The sequence below is a fragment of the Haemaphysalis longicornis genome, unplaced genomic scaffold (assembly GCF_048455015.1).
Source record: "Haemaphysalis longicornis isolate Haplotype H1 unplaced genomic scaffold, Haemaphysalis longicornis Haplotype H1 scaffold_4, whole genome shotgun sequence".
Lineage (NCBI taxonomy): Eukaryota > Metazoa > Arthropoda > Arachnida > Ixodida > Ixodidae > Haemaphysalis > Haemaphysalis longicornis.
The window spans coordinates 65369403-65396016 of NW_027526361.1; the positions used below are offsets into that span (position 1 = coordinate 65369403).

General features: G+C 47.8%; 1 long non-coding RNA gene across 2 annotated transcripts in view; it reads left to right on the top strand.

The window, feature by feature from the left end:
* Window positions 1-26614, top strand: part of LOC144178858 (uncharacterized) — a 723527-nt gene that overhangs the window by 106854 nt on the left and 590059 nt on the right. The gene's annotated exons all lie outside the window — the stretch shown is intronic.

A 26614-nucleotide genomic window follows, 5' to 3' on the forward strand; every position in this document is an offset into this window, starting at 1 on the left:
AAGTTGGTCTGCGCAAGAAAGGTTACCATGAACAATTTTGAACAAGATATGCACGCATGCGTCTGCACTTCAAGGAATGGAGGGAAGGAAAGATGTCACAATGAGGAGGGTACATTCGAGGGTACTGAGGGTACTGTCGAAGAGCCCCCAAGGTCTCTAATCTCCTCAACCCTTTGCAGAGGAGCTCCTTCAATACTGCACGAAAACAGTACATGATCTGTTTTCCGCTGTACGTGATAACCTTTGTTTTTGCAGGGTTTAAAATGATACAGTTTTTGCTGCACCAGACCGATAATTCCGACACATCACTCTGCAAGGCACTGCAGTCATGAACACCGCCAATGTGCCTAAATAGTTTGACATCATCAGCATAAAAAAGAAATGAATATTTTGTTAATACCCTTTTCACGCAGTTGTGAAGGAGGGTTCGGCGGGTCCGCGGGGTAACGGTGTAGCGGCGCCGAGTAAAGCACTTCACCGGAATGAAAACTGCGGTTTAGGCATATACTGCTCCGTAGTAAAAATTGCAAAGAGCGCATTGAAGCAATATGACTGTATTTGAAGCAGGGCCCAGTAGGTCGGGGACAACCGAAGTAAATTTATTTTGTAGCGTGAGCTACACTGGCCCAGGTTGAGGAGTTTCGCGTGGCTCCTGGAGAGCCGTGCAGCGCATGCGCGAGGAGCAGTGACGTCTTACGGCGCACAGCGGGGGCGCCTGAGCTGCCGCCGCCGCGACTGGATTGGACTGGTTTGGATTGGATTGAAAATCGTTTTAACAGCAGTAAGCATGATAATCAGCTAATACTAGACAACCAGGAAACCTAAGAATAACCAGCTGAACCTTAGATCATGCTACGTATTTCCTGGCATAGCCGAGCTAAACCACTGCTAATGTTTTAAAAGCCACCCGAAGTGCTTCCCATGGCACGCTGCACTTCCAGTTGCAACTTCACTGATTATGGGGGCTATCATCGTACTATATTATCACTTTTTATGGAGTACCACGCCGATGCGAGCACGTCCTCTACCTGCAATCCAAGCGCTCAAGCAGACTTCAAGTGCAGCGTGACCCGTCTGCAGTGCCCTGTTACATTGGCGTATTGCGCCGGTGGCCATAACAGCCGCGTGATTTGTCGGGCTAGCGGCGAATGAAAGAGCTCGGCGTGGGTGGCGCATGCAGACCACAGCCATCTAGGGGATTGAAACAGCAGCTCGTGCCTGCGAGTGGGCGTGTGTTATCGCAAATAGTGCTTGTATGGGAGAGCCCTCAATGCCGGAAGAGCTTTCCTTATCGCGTTCCTACTGCGGAAACACGTAGTCTACGCCCCAGAGGACGGTGTTTTGAGGGGTTGCGTTGTTTTGTGGATGTTCCAACTGGATAAAAAAGTTAGACTAAGAAAAGCGTACGTGCGTGTTTGTGGGGGTGCGTGTATTTTGACCCACCGCGGTTTCGTCCCGCCCCGGTGGCTCAGTGGATAAGGCGTTGTGGTGCTGAGCACGAGGACGTGGTTTCGATTCCCGGCCGCGGCGGCCGCTTTTCTGGTGGAAGCGAAAGGCAAAAACGCCCGTGCTTTCAACATTTCGGCGCACCTTAAAGATCCCCAGGTGGTCAATGTTAACCAGCCCTCGACTACTGGGCGCCTCATCGCCTGTGAAGCGTCGGCGGGTTAAACCCCAAAATCAATCAAAAGAGGTTTTGGTTCATTTACCCTCTCCTCTCAACAAGGCCTACTTCGTTGTATAGCGACAAAATGCTGGAACGGTGCAAATCAGGCGCGAAATTACCGTCTCCGTTAAAGAACTTGTGGCATTCAGACAGTGGACTGTTTTATGATCTCAGACTGTTTTTCAAAAAGCGACCCAGAAATCACGCGACGAAGGTCTTGTACTTATGATATACAAGGTACCAGCGTTGTTGAAAAAAAATGAAAAACATTCGTAAAATACCGTAAATTACTGGGTAAGATTCACTCAAAAATATTTGGATTCGATCGATTCATTAGCGTGTGTTGAGCGCAGTACAGCTCTTTAGAGAGAAAACTGCCTTATTAATCATAAGACGGAGTGCTATGATGACGTGCCGGTTTGTTTGGTCATCTCCCTGTACTATCCACAGAATACTGAAAAGATTCAGCTGTGCGAGCAGAGGACGAGTGTGGTTTTTACTGGTTTGCGCGTAATTTTTCAGGCGTACAAGGTAAATTACACACTGTGTCAAAGCTGTGTCCATCGGCTCACGGTGGCTTGCCTTTTTAACTTAAAGGTTTGCTATGTTTATCGTTTTCTCCGGTCGGCGTGGGAAGTACAGAGCGATCAGTCCACTCCGAGCGGATCTAACCCTCCGTGGAACCTGATTAAAGTGGCAGGCCTGGAAATAAACCAACAAACGCCATCCAATTTCTCTCCGATGTTATGGCAACAAGTTCAAGAACCAGGAAGGCTAGTTATTGAACTCACGTGTTTAAATATGTTGCAGGTGTATCTACGCCCCTTTTAGTTGCGACTGCATCTCATTCACTCGCCTCGTCCCTGCATCCGGCGTCGTCGGCGTTGTTGTCGGCATCCGCCCCTCCCCCATTCTCCTCGCTGCGGGAGCTGTGCTCTCCGCCGCTCACCCCCTCTCCTCTCCGGTAGCGAACACTCTCTCGCGAGGGGCATTTGATTGGATTCGTATGTATTGGCTTGGCTTGGATTGGATTGGATTGGATTTAGATTGGATTGGATTAAAGTGGATTGTCTTGTATTGTGTTACGTCATTGCCGCGGCAGACGCACTGGCGCCGGCGCGTCCCCTCACCGTTATGCGCGCTATGAAACGCGGTGCCTGCGCCGCTCCGCTCCATCGTTCCAGCGCCGTTCCTCCGCTGTCCAACGCTGCAACGTGAACCCCCTATGCGTCGCATCTACACAGGGGTTCCCGCGAGGGGAGGTGGGCGTTTTTATACATTTCCGATTCTTTTAATATTCATTTTTATCAGGAGCTCATTTTGTTTATTTTGCTTTAACAGGTAGGGGGTTGTATCCTCGCAAAATTTTCTTTTTTAGCCATCCTGATTCCCATTATCCTGCTCAGCCCATTTCAAACTCCCAAGTTTCTTTTTGTTTTTATCCGGTGCTACTTGAATTAGTGCACTATCATTCTTATAGAAGGAGTCCGTTCCTGACCTTCGTTTCCTCCGTACTATTGGCTAAATTCATTCAGCAACGAATGATAAGTCCGATTAAAGAAACTGAACGAAGACTGAAGAGTGGGACGCAACACAATGTTTTTAAAGTGACTAGCCAATAAATCACGGAATCAGTGATGCCGGAAATCAATTCCTCACATTCGACCAGAAAGACAAAGGGTAGTTAACGGCACCAACGGGTATCTTCTTATACTAATCCCTGTTTTTTCCCTATTCGCAGGTAATTTGTCCAAGACAGGCTTTCAGCGTGATTACCAGCCGCTGGCTTCTTGTCAGCACAGACCTATTCAGTGTATTCGCAGAAAGATAATCTTGGCATGCAGTTTTGCTTGCTTCATTTTAACACGTAGCCCGGTTGTCCAGGCAGCGGCGGGTTTTATCCCCAATGTATAGCGAGCAAGCTATCTTTATTGCCAAGCTCTGCATAGTGCATGGATTGCGTAAACACAAATAACAAGCTTTACGGGTGCGACGAGAGAACGAAAACTGCCGCGCGGTGCACGCAATACGTGACTGCAAAAGAGGGCGAGTCCTGTGTTTCTTCTCTTTCACTGCATCCTCTAACCATTCATTCAAGCTCACAGCACGTCCCCGAGGCAATTGTTTCGGTGGCTAGCGCAGGTAGTTTTTTTATACTAGCCGGCATTCTTGTTTTTCTGTTCTATTACCGGCCGCCAAGTATGTGCTTGGCATGACCTAACTCAGAAGAGCCCTTAGCAACAGCGCTTCGTAAAATGTGTTGCCGACAGCTGTGAAAATGGAATGACAGTCTGATAGCAGAAAGGAAGGTTACTCCAATTCAGAAATTTCAATCTCTTGTGTTCAGGTGCGACGCAGCGGTTCGGTGCCCGAACGTTTTCTTTTTGCATTCTGCTTAAGTTGGTTATATAACTGTCGTGTTTATATTACGTGCGAATAACTGCTTCAAACAACACCAACTGTTTCGCGTCGATACCCATTGCGGGAATTTTGAACGTGTGGTGAGCTTAAACGTAGTACTACTTTTTGTGTTTGTTGTGTGGAGTTTTATTCGCAGCATCAGGGGATCAAAAAAGATTTGTTATGTATTTTTTGTTTTTGCCGTTAGTAAAACAGCACGACTGCTCTTTTGTACGTCCGTCATACGAACGCAATGATCAAGGCAGGCATCGAAATAGTTGACGCCTATTAATTATTGCCCTTTGCCTGCGGGACATTGCATAAAGGAAGCGGTTAGCTCGAATTAGACGAAGTCGCAGTTGCAGAAATAGTAAACCGAAAACATTCGTATCAAGAACCCAACTATCGAAATTGTTTAGAGCGTCTTTTTACGAGATTATTACATGGGAATTGGCAGGCGGCTGCATGTCGTGTCATTAGTAATCATTTGAGAAGTTCAAAATATCATCTATTACGCGCAATACGAACACCTTTCACCCATGGACAAACTAAGACATAATATCAGGGAATTAGAGCGCAAAAAACAACGAGACAGGCCCCTTGGGTAGAGAAACTGACTCATTTTTTGTTTGTTTTTGTACAGCATGGGTTTAGGTAACAAAGTTCGCGAAAAAATTACTGATGTAGAAATTGTGACTGACCTTTCGCACATCTCCATTTCCTTTGCGTTGCCCGATCGAGCAGCGAGGAATGCTTTAACGTGCTAGCAACTCACCTAGTAAGGCGCAGACTCATTACTATTGCACTGCTGCCGTACTCCAAAATAAAAACACTACCTTCTTCCCACTAATGGCTCTTTCCGCGCTACAGTTTTCGACGCAGCCCAACACTTTCCGCCTACTATTCCGCCAAATACACACACACACGCCCTCAGAAAACCAGACGTCTGCATATTTTCGTGCTACGCGGGATGTAAAGTGACACGTTTTCTGCTAATATATGAACGCACCGAAAGAGCAAACCTTCCCCGTTCTTTCCTCCAATTTCAGTCTAACCGGTGATAATCTCCGAGCGAGCATAGGTCGTCCTATGTAGTGCAGCACGTCGCAATTTCCCTTCACGTTTTCGCTCCCTTCAATACAGAATAATGAAAAAAAATAACATCTACGTTGGAGGATTTCGACGCAAAGTAATTTTACTAAAACAACGCAACGGCGCTCAACCTGTCAGGCCTGATTTAGTGCTACGGGTGACAGTTCGCAAAGTAGTGTTTTTTTCCACGGCTCCTTCGCTTTCACGCCAAAAGACTGCGTGGTAAGGGGAAATTGGGAAAGAAGAGCTTTGGAGGAGGCGGCGGGATTCGGGTTGAGGCTAAGAGCGAAGCAGAAGCCGAAGAGACGGCTGAAGCCGGTGAAGACAAAACTCGTTAGAGCAGCCGCGCGAGACCAGGTACCTCGAATATGAGCGTCAGTGGGAGCGCGTTCACGCTTTTCGACGGAAGCTGTGTGCGCGCCGCTGATTCTGTGCGTCAGCGGCACTACACGGAGTCGAGTTTCCTCCTTAGTTTCCTTCCGCGTTCTCCTCCTTCCTCTCCTTTTCTCCCATCGTCATTTCCTCACCCGCCTCTGTTCCGGTTCTGCCTCGCGCACCTCGGTGAATTATGAGCGAGCCCCGTTCGTGTGTCGGCGGTGGCGTGCGAAGAATCTATTCAGGATGGCTGTTAATCCCGTGCCGCAAGCACTTGCGCGTTTTTGTAACAACGGCAATGACGGGTGCTGCACGCACAGGTAAACCCACAGGCGGTAACGGTACCTTGCGGCAAAAGAAGGGCTGCGCTTTCCTACATTGTCTGAGCCCTTTGGTCTTTGTGGCCTTTAGCCTTGCAGCGATGTTACAGGCCACTACAATTGAGCATCAAATTCGCACCCGCCGCGGTGGCTTAGTGGCTAAGGCGTTGCGCTGCTGAGCTAGAGGTCGCGGGTTCGATACCCGGCCGCGGCAGCTGGTCCACCAGCGCCCCGAAGTCGGAGCTTGAAAGTGCAAAATCGGGAGGAATGCATATGGAGCATACCGTTATCAACCTATAAAATATTATTGTGCGGATTGCTACAGCCTCAAGAGAAGTGTTCAAAGTGATAGGGTGGCATGCTAAGGATTTACGGGCGATTATTGCCACACCGCCCGAAGGGTGCGTGCAGCCGTCCCTGTCATTTCTGAATACCATATAACTGTTCAAGAAATTTGTGTGACTGTTATTTAAATGTGCTTCCTGGACACACATCACACTTGGCTGATTAGTATGCAGGATCTCATATACATCGTGAAGATTATTAAGAAGACCTCTGCAGTTCCATTGAACAACATTTTCTCTTCCCATTATGAAGTGTTCAGAGCTACTGGAGTGTGACTATTTACGTAACGTCTTTCGGGGCTTGCACTCTTGGGAGGGTTTTTTTTTTAACCTTCTCTGGAGGTTTAGATGGAGGGACCGAAAATGGCGTGCCGCAAGGTGGCGTGTTGAGTTGCACTCTCTTTATCGTAAAGATGAACTCTCTTGGAAAGGCACTGCCACCAACCATCTCATATTCTATGTATGTAGACGACGTGCAAATATCTTTTAAATCATCTAATATGTCAATATGCGAACGTCAAGTCCAGCTTGGTGTCAAGAAGCTTGCCGGCTGGGCAGACAAGAATGGGTTTAAATTGAATCCTGCAAAAAGCTCCTGCGTTGTGTTCTCCAGGAAGCGCGGGGTCCATCCGGACCCAGACATTACTCTGAATGGCGTGTCGCTTCCTGTAAACAAGGAGCACAAGTTCTTAGGTGTTGTGTTTGACCAGAAACCCACATTCATTCCACACATCAAGAAACTTAAACATCAATGTCTGAAAATAATGAATATACTTAAGGTTCTCTCCCATCAATCGTATGGTTCCGACAAAGAACTCCTACTACGGCTCTATACTGCTTTGGTTGGGTCTCGTTTAGACTATGGCAGTGTGGTATATGGGTCGGCGACTAAAACAGCGTTGCGAATGCTTGACCCAGTGCTACACTTGGGGCTGCGGCTTGCGTCGGGTGCTTTTCGCGCTAGCCCTGTCGAGAGTCTGTATGTCGAGTGTGATAAGTGGAGCCTTGAGAACCAACGAACGTACATGGACTTGCTATATGCTTTTAAAATTTCATCGCTGAATAATCATCCTTTTTATCCTGTCTTTAACGATACATCAACATCTCTGCTGTTTGCAAATCGCCCATCCGTTCCTCTGCCCTTTTCACTTAGAGTGAGAGAGCGAGCCTCGGATCTCAGTGCTTCGTTTTTAGATGTGTACAGGTCATCCTTTTCTAACAGTTCACCGCCTTGGCAAGTTCGCCCGGTGTCGTGCGACCTTTCTTTTATGAGACTTGACAAAAATCGTGTACCACGAGCTGCAATACTGCAGCACTTTCTGTCTTTGCAGTTTAAATACACATGTGCAGAATTTTATAGTGACGCTTCTAAAACCTCCAGTATGGTGTCTTGCGCTGCTCATGGTCCTAATTTCAATGCAGCCAGAACCATGAGCGTGCACACATCAGTTTTTTCAGCAGAAGCGTATGGAATTTTACTGATTGTACGACACATTCTTGAAACTCAAATTCCCAATTCCATCATCTATACAGATTCTTTGAGTGTTGTTCGCGCACTGTCATCGCACAAGCCCCCCAAAAACCACATAGTTAATCTTGTATTCAGCACTATCATGTCCGTGTATGCACAAAAGCATGAGCTGGTCCTCTGTTGGGTCCCAGGGCACGCAGGGATCGCTGGGAACGAGTTGGCAGACGAGAGGGCCGGTGCTGCTACACTCAGGAACACTGTGGACATTAGAACGGTACCCTACACAGACCTCAAGCCACACATAAGACAACACCTGCGCAGAACATGGCAAACACACTGGGACGAACAGACAGACAACAAACTACATGTAATAAAGCCACACTTGGGACGGTACACATCTGACTCACACAACAGACACACAGAAGTCGCCTTGGGTAGGCTGCGGATAGGGCACACCCATGCGACGCACTCGTATCTGCTGACGGGATCTTCTAGACCCCAGTGCAGCAGGTGCGGAGAGGCCCTATCCGCAGTGCACATACTAATCACATGCAAGGCACTTCACACAACACGACACAAACACTTCAGAGAACTCCACAGACATCATATTCCCCTACAGCCATCGTTTTTTCTAGGTGACGAAGCCATTGTTTCCGTGAAACGTGTGTTTGAGTATTTGTCAGAAGTCAAGTTTTTAAACCTCATTTCCTATCACGCATCATGAAATCTGGCCCTATACACCAGCCATGCTCATTGTCGTTTTGTGATTGTACTTTTGTTTTTGCTGATTTTACTTAGTGTTTAAGGTATCACCTCTCATATACGACTATTGTTTTGGCGCTCTTTGCCCCAGTTGGCCTTGCGCCATAAACATCAAACCATCATAGATGGAGGGACCCGCTCCTTCTGCTGCCAAGCGGACAGGAAGGGTCCCATATCCATCCCATCATCAGATTTAGAAGGGGTACCTGGCGGACCGCACCCCCGTACTTGGCGCCCTTACCGGTGCCCTTCGTTCGAGCCGCGACCGCTGAGAGCGCCAGAAGCGTCCCGGGTGCCACAGGCCGTGCGGGGGAGGAGGGAATTACTGCTGTTTCCTCCGTCTCCATCTACTCTGTCCCCTCGTGTGTGCTTCGGGCCAGTGGAGAGGAAACAGTGGTGCAGCAGCATCCATAACGGACGTGGATGCCACCACAGCCACTGCTGACTGAGCAGACGGTGTGGTGACTGGTTGGACCGCCGGAGGCAACCCAGGGGAGGGCAGGGGCGGGACCAGGTCCGATTCGCGGTACTGTGTTCCCGCGGAAACCAGACGCCGCTCCGCCCCCCAGTGAGCCGCGTCGGCGTACCTCACCAGGGGGAAAGAGGCGAACCTCTTTCGCGCATCAGGGAAGGTGATATTTTCTATGACCTTTATGTTTATTATTTTCTTTCCTACTTGAAACTTCTCGCATTTTCTGGAGTACGCCACGTGTGGGCCCTGACAGTTAATGCATAGGAGTATTGAGCTACAGTTATCTGTGGGGCGGTCATGTTGGGCGCGCTTGGCACAGGTTATTTGGCCCCGACACGAGTTAGTACCATGCCCGAACCACTGGCACTTGAAGCAGCACAGCGGGGTCGGGTTGTACGCTCGAACGGAGCTCCGGATGAAATCAGCATTGATGTGATCTGGAAGAAGTGAGCGGTCAAATTTCAGGATGATATATGTAGTCGGTACTACCTTATCGTCTCTTCTTATGATTATGCACCTGACAGCCGTCACACCTTGACTTTTCAGGCCTTCAAGAAGATCGGCTTCTGTCTCGTTTGCTAGATCTGGCTCTGAGATCACGCCATGCGAGCTGTTAACGCTGCGGTTGGGCGTGACCTTGATGTCAAGATCGGCCATTCGGGTCTGCTTCAGGAGTTTTGTGGCCTGCTGTTGACTGTGTACCTCGACCAAGATCTCGCTGGTTCTTTGATTCTTAGCCTTATAGGATTCCCCTATAATACTTTCTAAAAACTTCGAAATCAAGAAAACGGACTGTGAAGCAATAGGCCTGGCTTGTTCAAGAGATTCAATTACTAAGAAGTGTGGGTAGTTATCAGGTTTTGGGATTGTCATGGTCGGAAGGGGTGGAAAGGATACTTCGGTGCGGCCCCTTTTAGGGGGCCGATCATTAGGTGTGGGAAATTTAGAAAAAAAAACCCTACAGCATGTATAAAAGTAGGGGACGTGGGTACCTTCTTCGTCAGCCGTACACTGATAGTTGAAGAGGTCCCGGAGCTCCCTGCCTGGTAAACACAAAGGGAGCCCATCCGCCAGAGCTTGACCTGGGCTCCGACGGCCACTGTTTGTGGTTTCTGCCCTTCACCTTACAACTCATAGCCACGGTAGATTACAGCGTTAGTATGGGGGCTCGTTGTCCGCGGTGTCGCCAATACTGTCAACAAGATTACTCAAGGTGCCCCGTACAGGGCCTCGTGTAAAGCAATTCTAGAGCTCGCTACAATACACTGATAAGCAGCTTAAAATTTTAAGCTAACTTGAGTCTAAAGAATAGAACAAGAAATGGGTATACATTGTTCGTCGCCCGTGTTTGTAAGCTTCGTCGTTCTTCTCTACCGCTTCTTCGCGCTGTTCTTTCACTACGATTTTCCGATCGTGTACTTTCAGTTTGTAATGCATGTACACTTCGTAAAGAAGAGCACATTCAGGGAAACTGATGAACAAGGATAGGGGGTCAGCAGCGAGACACTAACATAAACTCACGCCGTTATTGTACCCGCCGCTGTGGCTCAGTGGCTAAGGCATTGTGCTGCTGAGCACGAGGACGCGGGTTCGATTCCAGGCCGTGGTGGTTGCTTTTCTGATGGAGGCGAAAAGCAATAACGCCCGTGTGCACGAGATTTCGGCGCACGTTAAAGATCCGCAGGGGATCAAAATTAATCCGGACCGCTCCACTACGGCGCGCCTCATCGCCTGCATTACGCTGGCGCGTTAAACCGTACAATAAATAAATAAATAAATAAATAAATAAATAAATAAATAAATAAATGAATGAACACCGTTATTGCAGCTGGTTGTAGAAGCAGCAAGGTTTGTCAGAATTGACAGCCTTGCGCGCGATCGTAGAGAACACGCTTGAATAATTACAGCAAATGGCTTCCGCGGAAGCAGACACTTCCCTCTGCGGACTCTCCCGAAGCAGCTGCGCGTTTTGATATCGTGATCGAAGTTGCTTATGCTCCTGAGTGCTGCATCGTGCTATTCTTTGGACCTAATCGAATTGAAGTTGCCGGAAAAGCACTAGATGTCAATGCCAGATTCACAGGTGGAGATTCCGAAGTGAGCATCTTTCACGTATGCCGCATGTTTCTCTATGGAATGCCGATCTTCTCTTTCTCTCCTCTCCTCCTGCTCCACATCTTTCTCTGCTTTCCTTTGCGCCTCATTCTGAGCTCTGATTGAGCATCCGTCACTTACAGGCATGACGATTCATTTCCATGGGTTCTGTTCCTGCCAGGTTCATTCATGTAGTTCTGTTGTCACGTCATGCGGAAATGTCTACGACAAGAAGAGGCTTCGATAAACAACCAAAGTTCTGGTGCCCCTATCGACAACGAGAGCATTATTCCACTATTGGTGCGCGGGAGCGTCATGTAGCTGCTAAGGTGCCGGAAGAGGGAACTCTGCTTGAGGCATGCCGATATATATACTGCCATCACTCCACGAGACGAAGCTTACTCACATGCCGCCGTAGTGGACCTCTGGGACAAGTCTGTGCACATCGACAATCGAGAGCGTTGGTTGTTCATAACGGGCACTCTTTAGCCCAGATGAAGTGCCTGGATTAATGGAATTTGAAATTTACGTCCGATGTTTCTTCAGCCGCATGGAGAAATCTTGTCACGTGCAGCCCGGAGGTTCTAGCTCTCGTCTGTTCTACTATTCATCTTTAATGTCTGCAGTAAGTACACGATGTGCACTTTGACTCCCTTTTAAATATCTGAGTATGCGAGGGCCTGAAAGTAAATGGGTGGGCAGTAAGAGGAGTTAACTTTGCTCAATAAGCTGAGCTTAAGGTGCTGTTGTCTGGGCACCCGCCAGGAGGCGAGGGTTGTCTGTAGTCTAGGATTCCCTGGTCTGCGCTGACCATCCAGGCCCTCTCCACGAGGCTACGTTGGGAGAGGTCGGAGCGTCTCTGCTGTGCCATCCACTGCTCGTATGTAGGTTGGAAATAAGGAGTAAAAAACGGGGTTAGTTGGCACCCTTATGCCAGATAGTATAGGGTGTTAGGGTGAGGATCGTATTTGCAGTGGCAGGGTAGAGGGTAGGATGCATTGCATTGAGTAAGATATTGTAGGGGTAAGGGTTTGTTTGTACACGTCGGAATATGGTAGCTTCGGTTCTGGATAGGTGTGGGTGCGGTGCTGGGTATTGTTGGCGCCCGCGCCGGTAGTGGGACAGTATGTCGGCGTATACATTAATTAATTTCAGTGTAAAAGCAAACACCAAATTCTATAAACGGCAATGTTTACTGCAATGTTAACGGCAATAAGCACTGGAAGAGGCGTGCGCCGACTCATGTCCCTTGAGGGATTTGTGGCCTGGTGAACAGACAGTTTGTAGTTCTGGAAGTCGTTTAATTTGTTTTAGAAAATTCAATTCCGGTATGCAGCTTGGGATTCTGTCAGTATAACTGTATATTCTTCGCTAGTGGTAGCGGCTATGGCGGTAGCAATTTTTTTCAGCTGTTTGAATGGCTGCTGTTAATTCTTTTCCATTGGAGTCGATCCCACTGTCAGCGTGGGCAGACTTATGTCTGAAGATTGAGTGAAGAGGAGGAGATCATACTGTGCATGAATTGCTTATGCCCTTGCTGCTCGTCGTGGATTGTTATCAGTCGGGTACATGTTACGCGGGATTGGCGCCACTCTGATGTACTGTAGAATGGCTACGGGAATACGTGTCTTCTAATCATGCTGTTGTGGGGTCGAATACCCCAGCCGGTGGAGGATGGCTCTTCCCGTCCTGGTGAGTTGCAGATGTGGAAACTGAAATTCGATGAACTTCATGGATTTATTCTCACGTCTTGTGGACGCCCAAGTGTAGTAATCTTGAGTGGCAATTTTCAGGAAAAATCCTAGCGCGGTTTTTTAGGCTTGCCGTATAGCATTGGTCAGACTGGCTTGTTCAGAGGGTTTAAGGGGTCGGTATAAATTACTGCAGGCAATTCGACTGATAAGGTGGGCGTGGATTATGCCGAGAGTATCTGATTCTTGGAGGCCAAATCTTCGGCGAGAGGCTCAATGGATGAGGTACATAGTTGTGAGAGAGTGCGTTGTGTGGGAGAAATGTTTGGGCACCCGACCCGTCTTTCAGTATGGTGAGCACTAGAATTCGGATTATAGGGGAGATGTTAGGGACCTGTTAATCATTTATGCTGAGCTCAGGATCTTGTATAGGCTGTGTGTGCCGTTTACGTATTCGTTTGCACTGTGTAAGGAAGGCGGATTTTTGGGGGGCACATTGCAGCCAACGGGATTGCAGGTATGGTAGTGCTACTTGGATGGCACTTTAGGGACGTGTTCTTGGTCCTCTACGGAGGTCTAGGCACATTGTAAGTTGAGACTGCGGGAGCTGACATCTTTCGAATAACCTGCCGCATCTTTTGAAAGAGCCGGAGGACTAAGCTGACCGAGCGCCAAACCTCACACAGCCCAATTGTATAGCAGACGGAAAAGCACGCGCTGGCCAAAATGAGCTACTTCGCGACCTTAAAATTAATGCAGACATGCATTACGTGTCCTGATTCATACGGTAGGAGGCTCCTACTTCAGTGCGAAAATGCACGGCCCGTGCGACAGAAAACTGCAGCTGGCTGCGGACGCAGCTCGGCTCTTACTCCCACAAACAAGCATGTCCACCCGACTTGCGCGCATGCGAGAGCACCGTTGTGCCGGCTGGCGACCGTTCTTAGGCTTATTAGGGTCGCTTTCGGTTGACTCACTAAGAAAAAGCAAAAATTTCAACTTCAGACTTGATACGAGCTCAGTTCAGGGTTGTGGACATTAGCTTTCATCCTTAGCCGCGATTACCGAAGCCACGTCCCTAAGTAAATTGGTGTAATTAGAAGAGGCATCTCTTATTTTTTCTTCCTGCCGCTAATTTTCTCTCCGCATGACGAAGGCAATCTCCAACACATCTCTGCGGGAGCATGCAGCAATCACCTTTGTGTTTTCAAGTAGGAGGCAAAAAAGAAAAACTGTGGATTCTCAGTTGCCTGCATTCAGTGGATGCCCCCAAGGCGTACGGTCGTAATGGAGGAATTTATACAAAGGGCTAGAAATAAGGTTTCGAATTTAACTCTCTTCCGTGTAGGTGCGATATATCCGGAATTCGCCAACTGATACTGCAAATTCACCTCGGGAGCACCAGCACGGCTCCGGCGTAATTGACCGTGGGGCCTGCCGCAGGGCGACGCTAACTCGATCGGGGGTGCCAATGCGAGCTCGCAGTCGCCAAGAAGCCGATTGGTTCGGCTCGTTTCAACTTCCCGGCTCTGATTGCGCGCTGATCGTGTTGGCTGTTCTTGGAAGCAGCCATTTTGCCTATCTCTTACAACGCTGCAAATGTTTTTGTCCCCTCTGTGTTTTACTCATCTGTTCTTCAGAGATACATCAGCTGGTTTTTAGGAAGGAATGACATAGAGAAAAGAAAAAAAGCTAATCTCGCGAGGGAGCTTTGAGAACACGACCGCGCACGATATGCTGTTTCTGTGGAGTTGGTTCTGGTGAGGAGGAAGTTGATGGTACTGCCTAGGGTGCATCCCCTCCCAGCTACTTGCACCCGCCGGCGTGATGAGATCGTCGCTTTCGCCCGCCTCAAGGGTGAGACTTCATGGTTTGCGGGGCAGCTCGCGCAAACGGAGATTCAAAAAGAAGGTTGTGGGGCCGACGCTACACTTACTTTTGTTCTCGATGATCCTTTGGTTTGACACTCATTATCGCGCACGAATGCATTGGAGGGACGATTTTATTTTCTGTTATTTAAAACCAGGCTTCTACATCCTTCAAGTTTGTTTCGTTCGAGCGACAGACTTCTACTAAGGCTTTCTGTTCATATGGTCATTGTTTTAAGGAAGCAGCCTCGTCTACTGCTAAAGGGAGTCTCCGACGGGAATAGAACTGTCAACTCCGTCTGATTAAATTTCCGAGTATCAGTTATTGACGCGGGGCGTCTGTAAAATTCTGCACCCTTAGTGTTTCTAGCAATAGCTATTTGCATACAAGATGCTGCTCTATGATTGTATCACTGAGCTGTTAATGAGTGCAGGTTGTAAAATGACGATGTTTGTAGTCTACACATCAGCAATGTTTTTCAGTAATGTTCAAGACAAACCCCTACACTGAATTCGTGCACTTGCCAAGCTGGCTCGGTGGCAGAGGCATTGGGCTACTAATACCGATGTCCAGAATTTGATTAGTTTTTTTTTCTGCCACGGCGGCATTTTGTTTTAATCAAGTTGGGACAAACAACAAAGCGCTTATGTCTGCAGCTGGCCTGGACAAATTTAACCTGAAATAATTCATAGCCCTCCACTACACAGTGAATTATATCTGAGGTGTAGCTTTGGAGATGTTGACTATGAGGTGTACCACGCCAACGCTAGACAGACATTTATGCATGCCGTAGTGGAGGTGTGATTAATTTAGACCACCTAGGGATCATTAACGTGCGCTGAAATCTCGAACACACGGATGTTTTCGCTTTTCGCCTAAATCAGAAAAAGGGGCCGCAACGACCAGGAATCCAACCCACGCCCTTGGGCTCAACAGCACAACGCCTTAGCCATTGAGCCACTGCGGCGGTGTATACAATTGCACTTGAGTATTCGATTTGTGCATAATTCTTAAAGAGATAACTTGTAGACCGCTCTCATAGAAGTGGCGGACTGACGTGAGCGGAATAAAAAGCTGAATTACATTTATCAATGATTTATTGTGCTGGCGCGGTCAACGCTGCATGACTTTTTGACGTAATTTTCTCCACGCTGAACGCAAGTTTGCCAAAACTTCCAAACTGCTGGAATTGCTGTAAAGATAAACAAAAATGCCTACGGTTGGTCGCAATGCAATTAGAAGAATTTCTTACTAATCCTAGGCTTACTTGTGTGTCACAGGTGTAGCATAGGTACATACTATTCAGTTAGTTTGACTGGATTCATGATTTCAAGTGCTAAAAGTCACAACACAGAAAAATTCTAGCCCTTTGTTTCAGTTGTCTTTTTTTTTATTAAAAATGCAGGTGCTCTATGGCAATCTTTCCGCGCTCATCAATGAACGAAGCATATGACATTCATATTCGCCCTTATCTGAGCATTGTGCGGGACACTCTAGCCTTTCCTTCAGAAAGCTTACTCATCAGTGCACCTGACAATCGTGTTGCAAAGAGCTTCGAAAGGTTTTTCATCTCCACAGTTCGGAAACCGAATAGCAGAACGCTGTTCCTCGTAGTCGCACGTTAATGTGGTGGAGTTTCGGCTTGGGCAAAATACTCTTACTTAAAGAGCATACGACGCAATTTTAGATGCACGTTTGCAAATGTGTGGGTTAATGGTGCCATCTTTCGCTTGTTGAGGCGCACACATACTTTTGATTTTCCTCCCCCTCTCTCCCCCTCGTAAAAATAAGTTTGTACTGTAAAGTAGGAGCACGAACTTGCAAAACAAAATAGCGGATCCCACACATAGTTGACAGTCGATGTAAAGCAACGATTTGCACTTGTGCTTATACCCTGACATCATAACTGGCATGTGTTTACGGCGGACGGAGATTCTCTTGTCGTCAGAAACGTCGAGCAGAAAGGTCGAAGCCACGTGGTCTGCCTTCTCCGTCACGTTTATATTCGGCAGATTTCATAGCGAAGTCTCCTGCTGGCCAGGCCAGCACGCAGCTCACATGCCGCAAGCTTCAAGAATGGAGAACCTGATTCACGAAGCATTAGCTGGGTATTCCTAGCTGTCAATACCCTCCCTGCACTGTGTACGCTCCAGTGGTGGCTAGCGTTATCTGGCGTAATATAAACTCCAGCGGTGCACCTGGCCAGAAAGCAGCAGAAGCAGCAGCCTCCTTTAAACCGGGAAGAGAGATAAAGAAAGCTTTGCTTTAAAACTCGGGGTTAATCGTTTTCTGGACGGCACCGGTGCGTACACAAAATATGACCACTGTGGTAAAATACTTCTCCCCAAGAATGTGTTTCTACATTAGCTGGATAAGCGGATTTCATAATACATTTCCGCAATAGAGAAATGCGCCTGGTATAATATTTGGCCCCAGATAAAAATATATTCCTTTTCAGCGCACACCTTGTTGAGTCGGTGTGCGCTTCGCGTGTTGAATGCGGGTTGGCTGGGTGTGCGTATTGGGAATATGAATGGCGTAATGGTGTCTGGGCATGAGAGAATTCCCTCTGGGTGTTACAATTCACTTTGTTCGAGCATTCTGGGTGCATTTCTTCAAATTCGTGAACAGCGTTCTTCTTCACGGAGTGAGGCTGGAATCCATTCACGTGGGGCACGTCATCCTGGAAAACCATGTGGGGATCCTGCTGAGTCCCGGGCGTAGTGACCAATCCCGACCCCAAAACACCAACTCTATTATATAAATGTAGCGTCCATTTTGTGAGACGCAGCAGTGATGCTTTGTCCGCTACTGGTAGCCAAGGGAAAACGTCGAGCATAGCGGGCCACATAGCGGGCCGAGATGAGCGATCCGTTTTGTTGTGCAACAAAGACTGGCAAAACTGAAAACTTCATCTATGTCCACCAGGTGAGATTCTTCCACCGAGAGGAGCATCGTTACTTGCTGGGGGTCTAGCGTCTATATGACTTCCCGCCAGACTAAAGCCAAGGCTGAAGCCAAGGCTGGAGCCAATGTGCTCGGACGTATTTGTTCGGCTTTTTGCCAGCGACATTTTGACCAGTTCATTTCTACTCACACGCGTGAGAATAACCTGGCCGCTCCTGCTTTCTGTTATTTGCTTTAATCCCCCGCTGCGCCGTATGGATGGTAGCAGCACTGTTAGCGGCTTTCCATTGCCTAGAATAAGCCACGTTAAGGTGTCCTCGTATGTAGATGACTTGCCCATGTCCCTCCTTGTCGAGAAAAGGTACCGGGTGTTCATGTAGTGATTTAATGAGTAAGGGGAGTTGTCTGGTGCTCGGCTGAATAGGGGCAAAAGAAAGGTGCTGCGTTTCGGCATGTTAACACCTGCCTTGCCAGGCTTCTAAGAGTGGGTTCAAGAATGCTCGCGTACTAGATGCTTTTTTCCACGCCTTGGTTGAAGGGGTGCATGACACACGGAAGCGGCGCAGCGATTTCGACCTAGTTGAATCTACTGAGTACCAGTAGAGGGTGCTACCACTATAAGACACTTCATGTTCTACGGATGTTATTCCTTTGTTTGTATGGAATCGAGCGAGAAACCAATCAGTGAACAAACCCCGAATCCACGTTTCGTCCAGGGCTGAAGTAGGAATACCCACAACAGGCTTCAATATTGGTCTACATGCTCACGGCCCTGCGGTTGTTCTTGGTGTCTTCACGAGCTTTCCGCTTTTACAAACCCCATTCCGTTTTCTTTTTACCTCGGGCACAGGAAGGGAGGGAAAATTCTTTTCCTTGCCACTTCAAGAAGCGCCATTCGGCATTTCACCCACGAAGCAAAACGTGGTAGAGGAACAGGGAGAAACATTCGTCACTCTGGGGCGCGCCGTTTGTCACAGTCAGTGCCGAGCGCCCTCCTCACCGTCATAAAGGCCATCCCTCCTCGACAACCTTCGATTTGCTGTCCTAGCTGCCACGGCCGGTCTTGGCTCATTACTACTCACCGGCGCGACGAGCCCCGAGCCCGTTATATCCTGCTCTCGAGGACACCCTCCCGTGAGTCGGTACAATAACCGCTGCCAAGCGGGTGAAAGCGCTCCTTCGGTGGTGGCAAGCCGGATTGCCATTTCTCCACCATCATCCCATTTCCACGCACGGCCATCCCACAAGGCCATCATTCTTTCTATCATTAAGAAGATCTCCCAAGGCTTGCTTTACTTAGTTTCGTTTAGCTATTTCCTCATCTGGCTCGCCCGGTGTGCTTTCGTTCACTAGCCAGGAAAGCCTGATTACCATTGAGCAGATTTTGTAGTATTTTACCTTGAGGGGCAAGAGAAAGAGGTTAAGAAAAATACCGTCGACGTTCTCAAAGTAAGGTAAACGAGAAACAAGGGAATCAGTCTACATTTACTCTGCGCTATTCTTGTGGGTGGCCCTCTGGAACTTCGTCTTAGTCATGTTCAGAGATTTGAAAACAGGCTATTATGTGAGATAGACGGACGGCCCCAAATAAAGACACAGAGGCCATTTTCCACGGTTTATTTTTCTTTAGGGCAGAGTTACGGTTCTTGTTAAGAACCAGCATCTCCCCAGCCACGTCGGCGTCATGTTTGTGTCTGCTCTCTGAAAAAAAAAAAAAGAACACTGATAGGATGTTACAGGAGAGAAGCGGTAGGGAAGAGGGATTGGCCATGCAGGGGACCTGATTTGGTCATTCATGGAATGAATGAAACCCAGTTTATTCGACATTATAATGTGCCGAAGGCACTTCCTACCAGCACTTCTACCGCTCGTCTGATGGCTCTGGGAGTACATAACACCCTAGACGAACTTACGGAAGCGCACCTGAATGCCCAAAAAGCGCGACTAAGTACTACGCCCACAGGACGCCAAGTACTCTCGAACGTGGGGCTCATGTCGCCAACGGAAGCAGATACTGCGGTAGACATACCCTGGGATATAAGATCCAAGCTAAACGTTCCCCCACTTCCAAGAAACATGAGCCCCCAGCATCACGAAGGCAGAAGAACGGCCAGGGCGCTGGCCCTCGAAAGACAATACGGCGACTCGAGTACGACAGTCTTCACCGACGCAGCGGACTACGCGCGTGCAAACACTAAAACAGCGGTCGTCGCCACCCCCACTTCTCTCATTACAAGTGTCACCCTTCGTAAGTCCACCATCCTCGAAGCAGAAGAAGTTGCCCTTGCACTAGCCATAACGCAGACCCAAGCCACGACCATCATTACGGACTCACAAGCGGCGTGTCGAACGTACACGGCTGGGAGAATTTCTAAGGTAGCTGCACGAATTATAACCCAGAACCCCCCCAAGAGAACAGTCAAGATTATCTGGACACCTGCTCACTCGTCTCTTCGCGGTAATCAAGCGGCGCACGCTTACGCCCGAGAACTTGCTCGCCGGGCACCGCAAGAAGATGATAAGAGGACCCGTCACTCACTCATCACATACAGCGACATCACCCAACACTACATGCTCACACGACGCACCTTCCCGCCGCCGGCCGACCAGCTAACAAAAGAACAACAAGTCACCCTTCGACGGCTTCAAACCAACACATTTCCACACCCCACGCGGCTACACACCATCCACCCCACATTATACTACCCCCTGTGCAAATACTGCGGCAGCCAAGCTACGCTATACCATATGGTTTGGGCCTGCCAGTCAAACCCAGACATTGATCCAATCCCTAATGCAACTCACGAGCAGTGGGAGAGTGAGCTTGCCAGCTCAGACCTGAGTAAGCAGCTTTGGCTCGCTGAAAGGGCGAAGACGGCAGGCCGCACCAACGGAGTCCTGGAATGAGGACCCCGACCACGATCCCGCTCGACTTCACTGTTAATAAAGTTTGTTCCTCCTCCTGCGGTGGAAAGGAATACAGTGTTATAGTAGACGGAAATGGTGGGAATGCTCCGTTTTATTAAGGGACGTTTAGGAGGCAGGTAAGCGGGGGCCGCTTGAATCTTGTGGCTGTCGAGGAGCCGATCACCAACCGGTGGCGCCGCCGGGTCTTGAAGGAACAGAAGGAGTGCTCGCTAGAGCTGGGTGGCGCGATCGTAATCTCACGCAAAAGCAAAGGGTGTGAGCTGAAACCATCGATTTTGCTCAAAAAGGCAGCTAGTGAGCATACCATGTCAGGTAGTTGGCTGAAACACTGCATCCAAACCAAAAGGTAGTTCTTTAATAGTATTTCCACTGAAACGCCGATAGGGATGTCCGCAAATTGGCGCCTAAGAGTGATTGGCTACGCCGGCGTACATCCGGACACCTCGAGTTCTAATTCCAAAGCCAGCACGATCTCATATTGAGCATGCCGCTGCGGTTTCTGATCATGTTTTTAAGTGCGAATGCACTTCTTAAACGAGCCTGAATCGTCCGCCGCCGTCCGCATATCAACAGCTGCGGGTGCGCGCGCTCCTCGTCTTCCTCGTCTTCCCTAGCAACGGGGGGAGATGGGCGCGCGCTGCCTGGCCGCTGACATGGCACATACCCACGTGGGGGATCGTCCGCCGCCGTAGTCCGCATAGCAACAGCTGCGGGTGCGCGCGCTCCTCGTCTTCCCTAGCAACGGGGGGAGATGGGCGCGCGCTGCCTGGCCGCTGACATGGCACATACCCACGTGGGGGATTGGCCAGGAATCGGGCGTGAGAAGGGCTAATGCACCCGCTTAAAGGAGAACTGACACGAGATTTCAAAGCTGAGATCCGCTCTAGCAACAAGTACAACGACAACACAAATAGGTGTCTGTGAATAAATGCATCTTTCTTTCTTTGTAGTTGTGTGTGTGTGTGTGATCTCCTTTCGCGAACATTACCGAACCACGCAAATTCAACTCGTGCATTCGCACTTTCACATTCTTCCCTTCGGGGAAATGCGGGGAATTTTTTGTGACGATCTATTCTCTGGTCGTTCCGCGTCATCACGTGGGACTGGCTCGAAGCCTCGGAATCACAGCACGCTCAAGAAGTAAAACGGGAGACACTGACCAAACGAAAGTGTCAAAAACTTTCAAAGACAACAAACAAGACGTTTCCGCTTCGCTACGGAAGCCTTGTTCACAATGGGGTGAAGGAAAGTTCACGGGCACTTAAGTTTTCTTCAGAACGTGACGTAAGCAGCGCGTGTACGACGGGGAGAGGGACCCCCATTCCAATTAATCGTGCGATGTGTCCTCGGTATCTCCAAAGACTCGAGATGAAACCGCGATTTGAGGTTCCTTCTTGCCGAAGGTTCTTGAATTATCCCAATCAATCTTATGACACGTTGCGTACACGGGCACAGCAAGAGCATTCGACGCTATTCGCTTCTTTTTTGTGTCATTCTGATGCGGCCTCAATATCAATTTAAAGTTGCCCGATTCACTGATGTATGCGGAGTCGCCATCTGCGCAGGAAATCTTGTAGACCACGCCAGGAAACGCTTCTATGGGAAGCGTGCCGACGAGTGCGTGCCTCAGCTTACACGCAGGCACGTGCGCTTTCTCAACGTCGTAACGTCGCAGTACGTGGGACAAGTTTTCGGTTACACTAGGCGTAAGGAATGGCAGCACGCATTCTTGGACACGGATCAGCCGGTCGGACGGGACTGGATGGACAGGGGGCCTCCCATTCCATTCAAGAACGCCGTGCGATAGCCGCTTGCCGAAAGATCGTTTCGCACCCTGTCGAGGTCGGTGAACTGTCTGCTTTTGTACAAATGCGGTTGGCACGGTTGTATGGGGAGACAGCAACAGACCTTTCGTGAGCGTCAGGATAAACGGACCGAAAGTTCAGGTATCGGTCAGTGTGCGTCTCCTTTCTGTACACGTTGAACAAAAGCGCTCAATCGTCTCTGCTGACCAGCAAGTCCAAAAATGGGAGTCTGTTGTCGACCTCCGTTTCTACTGTAAATTGCACGGTCTTATCGTGACTGTTCAGACGCGCAGTGAACAAAGCCAAAGCGCTGCGCCGAATCTCGCAAAAACAGCCTTGTAAATAGCCCAGAAAAAGTCTTTGCCTTGGGCTGAAGGAAGCGAGTGCGCGATTTTCCAGCCATTCCATCGTAAGATTGGCCGCAGTAACAGCAACAGAGGCACCCATTGGCGTGCCGTGGACTTGCCTGTAGAAGACCTTGTCGAAGCAGAAGTAAGTGTTTGGAAGAACTCAGGGGGCATTAGTCTTGTGAACCTTTGACAAGCCATAGAGTAAAGGTGCAGCGCCACTATGACATAGAAGCATACAAAACAGAGACTTGCGCTGGGCAAGTACGAAGCGAAACGCGGCCGCCAGCAGTGCCTCTAAGTGCCTCGGTACTTTGTGGGGACAAGTAGCTTTCTTTTATTTACCATAAATTTGTGCACAGCTGCTGAGATAAAAGCTGCAATAGCAGCTTGACGAGGCCCGGGTCCCGAGTTAGTCGGACGTAAGTGTCGTGGTTACGAACAGAGCCAGGATCTGGCTTTTGTAGACAGCCGTGTCAATTAATACCGTCGCATTACCCTTGTCAGCCGGAAGAATCACGATTTCGCTGTTCGCATGCAGTCCATTGACAGCGGTTTGTTCCACGGCAGAAACGCGCGAGATGAACTTCCGCCGGTGCAGCCCAGAAAGTACACCGATAGCGCAGGTGCGAGCCCCGCCATGGCAGGACGAATAAACTTGGTTAACCGCACACTGCACCACACAAACAACCTTTCTCACGTTTGGGGCAGGCGAAACATTGAAATTCAGCCCTATCTCCAGGACGGAGGACTCGGCAGAGTCGTATTTCTGCGAGGAAAGGTTGTAAACCGTAGTTTCGCTTTGCATGTGGTGTGGCCTGGCCTTTACCGGAAATCTGCCAACCTTGACACTATGCACGGACTCGGATTTCAAGCGTGGACACTGGCTTGAAAGTTGGCGTGTAGCTAGATGATTGCAAAATGGTGCGGGCAGTGAGTCTCTTGGCGGCGTCGTACACAAAACGCTTCGTCTTGGTTAGTTTCTGCAACAAACTGGGAAGCGGCTAAATAGGAGGCCAACTTTCACACTGCCCTCATGAGGCAGCCGTATTTCTTTTAGGATGTACTGTACGTCTCTCCTTTGCAGGTTAGCTTGGGGCTCCAGTACAAAACTGATCGTTCCCGGCCGTAAGAATCCTCATGGCACAGCACACCTCCCATGCCACGGTCGCTCAAATCACACTGATTCACGAAACCTTTAGAAAAGACTGGCGCCGTTAGAGGAGGCTGCACGCTCAGGGCGCATTTCAGCATTTAAAACACTTCCTTTTTCTTTGAGCCGCCTTTCACATTGACTGGCTCAGTCTTTCTAAGAGAGTCACTGAAAGGACTAACAAGTGTGGAGTTATCTTTCATATAATAATAATAATAATAATAATAATAATAATAATAATAATAATGTTTGTTTCTGCCTCAAAAATATACAAAGAGAGACAGAGGAGCTGCAGAAAAAGCCGTCATTACGGCTTGACTAGGCCGCAGCCCCCGTTCAGACAAGCAACAGCAGCAGCAATGAACAGCGAAGCGGTTAATTACAGCTTGAAACAAAACTACGCACGCGTACAAGCTTTATGCGTTACATAACAAATGGGTGAAGAAATAACACATTCATGAAACAATAAATAAAAACAAACACACATATTTAGAGCATAGTGATGTACCAAAAAATTAAGCTGAAATACATTATATATACCTGCAACGCAGTTCCCGGTGCGTACATCTGAACAAATCAAACCCTTCACAGTCATACATGTTCAAAAGAGAAGGCAAAGCATATTTCAAGCATTCCCAACCGGTATTTAGGCGCACCATTGGAACAAACCAACTTCCTTGCATTCTGAACGGGTAACTTGTTTTCTTTTGTTGAAGATGGGCCAGATTTCGTATATGGTCTATATTCCTTTTGGTTTCTATTTTAAATCGAACACTCAGCCGGTATTTGTACAAGTCGTATATTGTAATTACAACTGCTTCAAGAAAGAGACATTTGCTTGGCGCACAGTACTTCACATTGAAAACATAACGAAGGAACTTTTTTTGCAATAGATGAATTTTCTTTAGAAGTGAGTATGTGGCAGTTCCCCATAAAAGCTGACAGTAGTTCATATGAGAGTAAAATAAAGAGTTATACAATAGTAGCTTTAAAGATTTTGGGAGAATATATCTGATACACCCAACGGTACCGGTTACCCTTCCCAAGCGCGAGACAACATGATTTACATGATTTTCCCATGACATAGTGGACGAAAATACTACACCAAGGCACTTAAACTGATCTACCACTTCTATTTGTTGACAGCTAAACATAATGGGATCGTGGGAGGGAACTGGTTTGTTTTTTGGATGAAATATTAATGATTTTGTCTTTTTTTCATTTACGCGCATGTAATTAACTTCGACCATTTCTCCAGCGCGGCCATCAATGTGTTACAGGCCTGTATCAGACCATGGACATCTCCACCAGAGAAGAAAACGCTCACATCATCGGCATAAATAATAAATTTTGCATCCCGGTTGCTATTTATAATCTCATTAAGGTAAATAATAAATAGCAACGGACCAAGCACACTTCCTTGTGGGACGCCAGAAGAAACCGGTTTTACTTCTGAATATGTATCGTTTATAATGGCGGTTTGTTTTCTTTTAGACAAATAGGACTTTATGAGTAATGCAGCTTGGCCCTTAATTCCGTAGTACTCTAGCTTCTTTAGAAGTAACTCGTGGTTCACCAAATCAAATGCCTTGGAGAAATCTATGAAGATTCCCACTACAAAGGCTCTATTTTCAAATTGTGTAAGAATATATTCTTTTTGTTCCAGGAGGGCCAGCTCTGTAGATTTGTTTTTCTGAAATCCAAATTGGCATGCTGTAATCACATTGTGTTTATCCAGGAATTTAATTAGTCTGATATGCAAAACCTTTTCCAAGGCTTTTGAGAATATAGGGAGTATAGATACGGGTCTATAATTGCTGAAGTTGTTGCGATCTCCCCTTTTGAACAGGACTGTTATTTTGGCTATCTGCATTTTCTCTGGAAATACTGATGTCGTTAAGCAAGTGTTAAATATATGTGCAACTACTGGTGCTATTATATCTGCAACATGTTTCAGTGGCCTTACTTGAATATCGTCAATATCTAGACATTTGCTATTGTTTAAGTTGTCTATAACCGATATCACTTCATCTGTTGTCACAGGTTCTAAGAATATTCGGAACACGCATATATTCGCATGCATCCTTCAATGAGCCGTCTGCTTTCATATTTGTGAAAAAATGGTTAAACGCATTGGCCAGCTCAGTTCCACTTAGTTCTTTGTCATGAATTTTCAAATTTAACACTTCATTCTGTGGCTGGTTACGGTGAAGTAATAAGTTTAACCTACTCCAGGTAACATCATGACGACCTTTCGTTATATCTAAGAATTTGGAATAGTATTCCGTGCGGGCTGCTCTCAGTTTCTTCGTCAATCTATTTCTAAACTGTTTGAAAAACTTCCAATCATCGACTGTGCGAGTCGTTAAAAACGTTTTATAAAGCTTGTCCTTCACTTTAATTTCGTGTCGCAGCTCGGGTGTGATCCACGGTTTCCGAGACTTTCTAGGTGGTTTTCGTGTTGTAAAAGGAAAAATAAAAATGATAAAGTTGCTTGAACATTCGCAGGAAATTATTGTAAGCCTCATTTGAATTATTAAGCGTGAGAATGGGGGTCCAGTCAATCTGAATAAGTGCAATACGAAAAGCATTAAGCGAAGCTTCATTTATGCTCTGAAATCTAATGCCTACTTGATGTTTGAGTGGTTGGGCTAGCGTATCCATGCACAAATATATTATAAGGTGATCGCCAATAGGCCGTGATAGGACACCTGCCTGAAGTTTTGGATGGGAAATGTTCGTAATAAAAAGATCTAAAGTGGATTCGCTTTCAGTTGTTATTCGAGTAGGAACTTCAATTACATTAATAAAACCGTTTGAAGCCAAGACAGTATGAAATTCTCTGGCATAATAGGTATTACAGCTCATATCAATGTTGAAGTTTCCAGAGGCAATAAGCGTGTAGTTTTCATCAGCAA